Raw genomic sequence first — 9,507 nt, forward strand, 5'->3', positions numbered from 1 at the left:
AGGTTAGTGGTTGAAGGTATATCTTTAGATCTTGCAATTGAATCTTTTAGTTTCTTGTTTTATCACTAGTTTAGTTTATAAAAGAAAACTACAAAAAAATTGGAATTGAGGTTGCCTCATATGCTTCATCTCTTTAATGTCTTCTGTGAGAATGTTGGAAAGGAAAATTGTGCCAAAGTGTTAGAAGAAGAATGCATTAAAATGTTTGGCACTAAATATTTGAATGATGAGCATTATTGCAATGTTGTTAGTGTGAATTCTTTGAATATCCATGATGCTAATGATATGCAAAGCTACAAGCTTGGGAATGCTTGACGAAGATGATATTTTTAGTTCCCCAAGTTTTGATGAGCATATTTATTATGATGAAAGCACACCTCGTATTTATGATGATTATATTGATGAAAGTGGGTTTTGAAGAGTGTCAACTTTAGGAAGTAATGATCCCACTATTTTGGAGGGGGTTGAATCTTATTATGATAATTATGAAAGTAGATTTGGAGAGGTTGTTACTTTATTTAGTGATGAATCCACTATTTCGGAAGAGGTTCCAATTGATTATGAGAACAAAGTTGCTATCTATGATGATTACTGTGATGACATGTACACTATAAAGAATAATGAAAACCATGAAACTTGTCATCTTGATTTTTATTTTCAATTGGATTATGCCTCACGTGATAGTTATTTTGGTATGAGAAGAAATTTGCTTATGTGGAGAGTAATACAATATCTATGCTTGTGCATCATGAAAATAATGCTTTATGTGATAGTAATATTGTTCAATTCATTCATGATGCTACTGAAAATTATTATGAGGGGGGAATATATGCTTGTAGGAATTGCAAAATATCAAGTTTCCTCTCTATGTGTTGAAAATCTTTAAGTTATGCTTGTTTTGCTTTTCTATGCTAGTTGATTCTTGTTCCCGTAAGTTGTTTGCTCACAAAATCCCTATGCATAGGAAGTGGGTTAGACTTCAATTTTTTAGTCATATGCATCATGATGCTCTCTTTGTAGTTCAATTCTTATCTTTCATGTGAGCATCATTGAAATCATCATGCCTAGCTAGAAAGGCATTAAAGAAAAGTGTTTGTTGGGAGACAACCCAACATTTACCCATACTGTTTTTGTGTGTCCACATGATTAAGCTACTGTAGTAATCATGTTTTATAGCTGTTGTTTCAATAAGTGCCAAGTAAAGCCTTTGGGATAGTGTGGATGATAGTTGACTCGATTCTGTGCAAAAATAGAAACTTTTGCGCTTAGTCCAGGAAATTTGAAAATTCAATGGAACGTGCTTTTGATATGAATTTTTTACACAAGATTTATATACAAATTTCCTAGATTGTCCTAATTTTTAAGAATTTTTGGAGTTGCAGAAGTATGGAAAGTTTCCAGATTACTACAAACTGTTCTGTTTTTGACAGATTCAGTTTTCTATGTGTTGTTTGCTTATTTTAACAAATATATGAGTAGTATCGGAGGGTATGAACCATGGAGAAGTTGGAATACAGTAGATATAACACAAACATGAATTTATAATGAGTTCACAACAGTACATAAGTGGTGATTTTATTTTCTTATACTAATGGAGCTTACGAGTTTTCTGTTGAGTTTTGTGTCGTGAATTTTTCAAGTTTTGGGTAAGGATTCTATGGACTATGGAATAAGGAGTGGCAAGAGCCTAAGATTGGGGATGCCCAAGGCACCCCAAGGTAATATTCAAGGACAACCAAGAGCCTAAGCTTGGGGATGCCCCAGATAGCATCCCCTCTTTCGTCTTTGTTCATCGGTAACCTTACTTGGAGCTATATTTTTATTCACCACATGATATGAGTTTTTCTTGGAGAGGATCCCACATAGCATCCCCTCATTTTATTTTGTTTATGTTTGCTTGCTTCTATTCAGAGACATGTTTTATATCTTTTAGTTAAATAAAAAGTCAAGTATAGCCTTTACAATGCTTATTTCTATATGTTGTTGTTTCAAAAACAGAAAGTTTGCTGTTATGTTTTGAATATTGGTGAATAGTCAGAACACGATAAAATCTTGAACTTTTGACACAATGAGTAACAACAAATTTTCAACAGTGTGGTAATTTTTCAGAATTTTTGGAGTTAGGGAAGTATGATTCCTCTTGCATTTTTTACACACTGTCCTGTTTAGACAGATTGCTGTTATGTTTGCATCGTTTGCATATGTTTGCTTGTTTAATGATTCTATTTGAGGAAAGGAGTGTTAAATATGCAGAGGCATTTAGTAGGCCATATCAAATCATAATTTTGAGTGTATTTATACGCATTATACAAATTTTGGTACAATACCAATTATGAGGTTTATGTCATTTTGTCCATAACTATGTGTCAAATAAATGTGGATTAGGTTCAAGTGGAGGCAATATGTGGTGCATGTCAAAAGTATACTACTAATCCAAACTTGATCTAGTTTGGACTAGTAGTACTTTGATGTGCACCACATGTTGCCTCCACTTGAATCTAATCCGCTAGCACAAGCTATGTAATCATCATCATAGTCATTACCACAAACAGTAGTTATTTAATCATCATAGTCATAGTGTAGCACATCATCATCTTCAAACTCATTCTAGCTAGCTATTCACCACCAACACTAGCTGCGGTAGCTATCTAATCACCACCAACACTAGCTAATAATAATCATCATAGTCATTACCACCAACACTAGCTATGTAATCATCATAGTCATAGTGTAGCACATCATCATCTTCAAACTCATTTCTAGCTAGCTAATTAATCACTCCTGCTACTCTCTCTCAGGTAAAATAACATAAAACATGTGTAGCACTCCTTCTTCATCAAGTTGGAGCATGCAGATGAACCTGTCTACTAATCGTGGGCTGCGCTTCTGATTGCTGCCCCCTAGTACTTCTCTGCGATCGTTCACAATTTTGCTCCAGTCTTTCACTATTAAGCATTCCTCGCTATTAGAAATCATGTATGCACTAAAGTGCATTGTAGGATATCTTGGCCATAAGCTAACAATTCTCATGCGACCTTTAGTCTCCATCCAATGAGGCACAACATTCATCGGGAGTCCCTGTTGAAGAACATCGTATAGTAACATACTTAGCAATGAAGTTTAGCTTAAAAAATAATGTATGCAAAAGATGCACTTAGGACAAATAGTAAAAATCTTACCATCTTTCCTAAATAGATGTGACCGTAGTTAAGTACGAACAATATTGGTCGCACGTTTTGAGTACTAAGATTTTCAAGTCCAGAAAAATAATTTGTCTCGACAGTATGTGATACGTCTCCAACGTATCTATAATTTTTGATTGTTCAATGCTATTATATTACCCCTTTTGGATGTTTACGGGCTTTATTTTACACATATATATCATTTTGGGGACTAACCTGCTAACCGGAGGCCCAGCCCGTATTGCTGTTTTTTTGCCTATTTCAGTATTTCGAAGAAAAGGAATATCAAACGGAGTCCAAACGGAATGAAACCTTCGGGAGCGTGATTTTTGGAAGGAACCTGATCCAGAGGACTTGGAGTGCACGTCAAGAAGCGATCGAGCAGACCAGGAGGGTGGAGGGCGCGCCCTTCCCTGGTGGGCGCGCCCCCTATCTCCTGGGCCCCACGAGTGGCCACCGACCTACTTCTTCCTCCTCTATACCTACGTACCCCGAAAACATCCAGGGAGCCACCGAAAAATAATTTCCACTGCCGTAACCTTCTGTATCCGCGAGATCCCATCTTGGAGCCTTCGCCGTTGCTCCGCCAGAGGGGGAATCGATCACGGAGGGCTTCTACATCAACACCATAGCCCTTCCGATGAGTTGTGAGTAGTTTACCACAGACCTTCGGGTCCATAGTTATTAGCTAGATGGCTTCTTCTCTCTTTTTGGATCTCAATACAAAGTTCTACCACTCTCTTGTGGAGATCTATTCGATGTAAACTCTTTTTGCGGTGTGTTTGTCGAGATCCGATGAATTGTGGGTTTATGATCAAGTTTGTCTATGGGAAATATTTGAATCTCTTCTGAATTCTTTTATGTATGATTGGTTATCTTTGCAAGTCTCTTCGAATTATAAGTTTGGTTTGGCCTACTAGATTGATCTTTCTTGCCATGGGAGAAGTGCTTAGCTTTGGGTTCAATCTTGCGGTGTCCTTTCCTAGTGACAGAAAGGGTTGCAAGGCACGTATTGTATTGTTGCCATCGAGGATAAAAAGATGGGGTTTATATCATATTGCATGAGTTTATCCCTCTACATCATGTCATCTTTCTTAATGCGTTAATCTGTTCTTTATGAACTTAATACTCTAGATGCATGCTGGATAGCGGTCGATGTGTGGAGTAATAGTAGTAGATGCAGGCAGGAGTCGGTCTACTTGTCACGGACGTGATGCCTATATACATGATCATGCCTAGATAATCTCATAATTATTCGCTTTTCTATCAATTGCTCGACAGTAATTTGTTCACCCAGCGTAATACTTATGCTATCTTGAGAGAAGCCACTAGTGAAACCTATGGCCCCCGGGTCTATCTTTTATCATATAAGCTTTCAATCTACTTTTATTTGCATCTTTACTTTTTGCATCTATATTATAAAATACCAAAAATATATTTATCTTATCATATTATCTCTATCAGATCTCACTTTCACAAGTGGCCGTGAAGGGATTGACAACCTCTTTATTGCGTTGGTTGCGAGTTCTTTGTTTATTTGTGTAGGTGCGTTAGACTTTGAAGGAGCTTCCTACTAGATTGATACCTTGGTTCTCAAAAACTGAGGGAAATACTTACGCTACTGTGCTGCATCACCCTTTCCTCTTCAAGGAAAACCAACGCAAGCTCAAGGCATAGCAAGAAGGATTTCTGGCGCCGTTGCCGGGGAAGCTTCCATCAAGTCAAGACATACCAAGTACCCATCACAAACTCATCTCCCTCGCATTTACATTATTTGCCATTTGCCTCTCGTTTTCCTCTCCCCCACTTCACCCTTGTCGTTTTATTTGCGCTCTATTTCCCAATCTTCTTCGCTCTCTTTTGCTTGCCTTTTTCTGCTTGCTTGTGTGTTGGATTAGTTGTTGCCATGGCGCAAGATAATACCAAGTTGTGTGATTTTTCCAATACCAATAATAATGATTTCCTTAGCACTCCAATGGCTCCTCTTAATGATGCTGAATCTTGTGAAATCAATACTGCTTTGCTGAATCTTGTTATGAAAGATCAATTCGCCGGCCTTCCTAGTGAAGATGCCGCTACTCATCTAAACAACTTTGTTGATTTGTGTGATATGCAAAAGAAGAAAGACACTGATAAAGATATTGTTAAATTGAAGTTATTTCCGTTTTCACTTAGAGATCGTGCTAAAGTTTGGTTTTCGTCTTTGCCTAAAAATAGTATTGATTCTTGGAACAAGTGCAAAGATGCTTTTATCTCTAAGTATTTTCCTCCCGCTAAGATTATTACTCTTAGGAACGATATTATGAATTTTAAACAACTTGATCAGGAGCATGGTGCCCATGCTTGGGAAAGAATGAAATTGATGATTCGCAATTGCCCTACTCATGGTTTGAATTTATGGATGATCATACAAAAATTTTATGCCGGTTTGAACTTGGCCTCTAGAAATCTTCTAGATTCGGCCGCGGGAGGCACGTTTATGGAAATCACTTTAGGGGATGCTACAAAACTTCTTGATAATATTATGGCTAATTATTCTCAATGGCACACTGAAAGATCTACTAGTAAAAAAGTGCATGCTATAGAAGAAATTAATGTTTTGAGTGGAAAGATGGATGAACTTATGAAATTGTTTGCTACTAAGAATACTCCTCTTGATCCTAATGATATGCCTTTGTCTACTTTGATTGAGAATAATAATGAATCTATGGATGCAAATTTTGTTGGTAGGAATAGTTTTGGAAACAATGCTTATAGAGGAAACTTTAATTCTAGACCGTTCCCTAGTAATTCCTCTAATAACCATGGAAATTCCTACAATAATCCTTATGGTAATTTCAATAAGATGCCCTCTGACTTTGAGAATAGTGTGAAAGAATTTATGATTTCTCAAAAGAATTTTAATGCTTTGCTTGAAGAAAAATTGCTTAAAGTTGATGATTTGGGTAGGAACGTTGATAGACTTTTGCTTGAAGTTGATTCTTTGAAACTTAGATCTACCCCTCCTAAGCATGATATCAATGAGTCTCTCAAAGCAATGAGAATTTCCATTGATGAATGCAAGGAAAGAACCGCTAGATTGCGTGTTAAGAAAGAGTGCTTTATAAAAGCGTGTTCTTCTAGTTTCCATGATAATAATGATGAAGATCTAACAGTTATTGATGTGTCCCCTATTAAATCTTTGTTTTGCAATATGAATCTTGATAATTATGGGACTGAATATGATCCAGCTTTTCCTAGAAGGCGTCCCAACAACTCGGAGTTTTTAGATCTTGATGCTAAATTTAGTAAAAGTGGGATTGGAGAGGTCATGACTTTAAATAGCATTGAACCCACTATCTCGGATTTCAAGGAATTTGATTATGAGAATTGTTATTTAGAAGGTTGTATTTCCTTGTTGCAATCCGTTATTAATTCTCCTCATGCTTATAGTCAAAATAAAGCCTTTACCAAACATATCGTTGATGCCTTGATGCAATCTTATGATGAAAAACTTAATTTGGAAGTTCCTATACCTAGAAAACTTAATGATGAGTGGGAACCTACTATAAAGATTAAAATTAAAGATCATGAGTGTTTTGCTTTGTGTCATTTGGGTGCTAGTGTTTCCACGATTCCGAAAACTTTATGTGATATACTAGGTTTCCATGATCCTGATGATTGCTCTTTAAACTTGCACCTTGTGGATTCCACCATTAAAAAGCCAATGGGAAGGATCAATGATGTTCTAATTGTTGCAAATATAAATTTGGTGCCCGTAGATTTTATCCTTCTTGATATAGATTGCAATCTTTCTTGCCCTATTATTCTTGGTAGACCTTTCCATAGAACGATTGGCGCGATTATTGATATGAAGGAAGGGGATATTAGATTCCAATTTCCATTAAGGAAAGGCATGGAACACTTTCCAAGAAACAAAGTTAAATTACCTTATGAATCTATCATGTGAGCTACTTATGAATTAAGTGCCAAAGATGGCACTACTTAGATCTATCTTCGCTTTTACGCCTAGCTAGCGGCGTTAAACGATAGCGCTAGTTGGGAGGCAACCCAATTTTATTTGTGTATTTTGTTTTTTTCTGTTTAGTAATAAATTTTGCATCTACCTTCTGTTTAGATGTGTTTTTATGTTTTAATTAGTGTTTGTGCAAAGTAGAACCTATAGGATAACCTATGGTGATAGTTAATTTGATTCTGCTGAAAAACAGAAACTTTGCGCGCATGAGAAAAACTTCAGTAAATTACAGAAAAGTGCTTTTGCGTTGATTCTTTTTGATGCTGATCAATATACAAATTTCCTAGGACTTCCTATTTGGGTAGAAGTTTTGGGGTTGCAGAAGTTTGCGTTAGTTACAGATTACTACAGACTGTTCTGTTTTTGACAGATTCTGTTTTTCGCGTGTTGTTTGCTTATTTTGATGCATCTATGGCTAGTAAAATGTAGCGACCAGACCTCAAATGGTCTGTGCTGCTGTGCACCAGTGTCATCCCTGGATCAGTAATGCTGACACGCACAGTACAAATGGAGGATTCATAACAGAGTAGCAATCACACACTTATTACATCGAATATCTCCAAAGAGAAAAGTATGATAAATATGGCTTAAGGCCATCTAATAACGATAACAGCGGAAGACTTGGAAGATAAGTGAGTCCATCAACTCCAGCGGCATCACTGAGTATAAGACCACGACCTAAGGCACCTTACTCGTCGTCTGAAAAGTCTGCAACATGAAACGTTGCAGCCCGAAAATGGGTCAGCACATAGAATATGCTGGCAAAGTAACACATAGAGAATAATGAACAATAATAATGCTATACTACATGCATATATGGCTGTGGAAAGCTCTATGGTTACAATTTTGCGAAAAGCCAATTTTATCCTACTTCAAAGGAATAAATTTTATTTAACTATCATGGTGGTTGTGAAACATTGAGATGGTTGACAGCATCTCAATCCCAATTAAATGTCATCAATAACCCAACAGAATTAATTAGAAGTAACATAGTGATGAGATTCACATGATAATCCAAATACTAGATACTCAAGTTGTCCATAACCGGGGACACGGCTAACCATGATTAGTTTCTACACTCTGCAGAGGTTTGTGCACTTTTCCCCACAAGACTCGATCTCCTCCGTTGGATTACTCGCACTACATGGTGTTTGAGTAACGGATGACCGAGACACAATCTTTCAGAAGTGTTTGCACCTTACGTATGGGTAGACAGTTACACCTACTTTCCCCTACATCTGCTAGTCTACCACTGTAAGAGTTCACACAACTTAGTCAACTATGCTAGAGCCCATAATAGCTTGCGGCTGCACACGGAAGTTCCAGCATGAATAATCTCATGATCCCTTTGAACCTGGGTGGCGGTCCAGAAGAAAAACAGGCAATCCTGGAATACCCAAGTACCTCAATCCACCCAGATGTGAGTTTTAGTTGCCACCTTAAGTAAACCATTATTAAGAATCTCACATCTGTCATGAATATCACTCAAACCCAATCCACGTCTACGAGCATAGCATGGCAATATAATAGCAAACGTAGAAGTAACTCCCAAGGGTTTGAAAATAAAACAGGTAATAGGTACTACCTCAACTACTTCCCAATACCCACAATTTAATTAGATCCTAATCATGCAATGTTTGAGGAATAGATCTAATGCAATAAAAACTGGGTATGGAAGGTATGATCAAAGTGTTACTTGCCTTGCTGATGATCCGCAAAACCTAGCGATTCGAAGTAACAAGCGGCACACTCCGGGTACTCTATCGCAAACAAACAAGCATACAATCAGTACTCATCTAATGCACAGGTAAAAATCGAATGAAAGATCCAACCAGAAAGTTCAACTTAAGAACTCCGGTTTGCAAAAAGAATCAACTCGAAAGAAGCAACGAAAGTCAAACTGCGAAAGAAAGAAGCTTCGTTTACTAATCTGGACCTAGGTTAAATTTTACTGTAGCAAAAACTTGTTTGAGTAGGTTAAACGGAAAGAGAATTTCGAGACGAAACTCTAGGCGCTTGAATCGCCTGATTCCAATAAACGAGCGAGAAGTTAAACAGAAACGAAGATTCGATAAGAAATCGAATCTGAGAAAAATAGCGGAAAAATCCGATGAAAAAGAAAAACGGACGAACGGTTAAAGAACGGACGTTCGTTAACAGAGAAAAACCGACGAACGCGTTCGTTAAAACGAACGGTTCGGTGAACGCTCGCAAAATAATAAAACTGAAAAAAAATCGATCTAGGTTTTTTTTTTAACGAAAGGTTTTTTTTTAAAGAAAACCGGCAAAAACGAGGCGAGGCAGTACCTC

The sequence above is a fragment of the Triticum aestivum genome, chromosome 6D (genome assembly GCF_018294505.1).
Source record: "Triticum aestivum cultivar Chinese Spring chromosome 6D, IWGSC CS RefSeq v2.1, whole genome shotgun sequence".
Lineage (NCBI taxonomy): Eukaryota > Viridiplantae > Streptophyta > Magnoliopsida > Poales > Poaceae > Triticum > Triticum aestivum.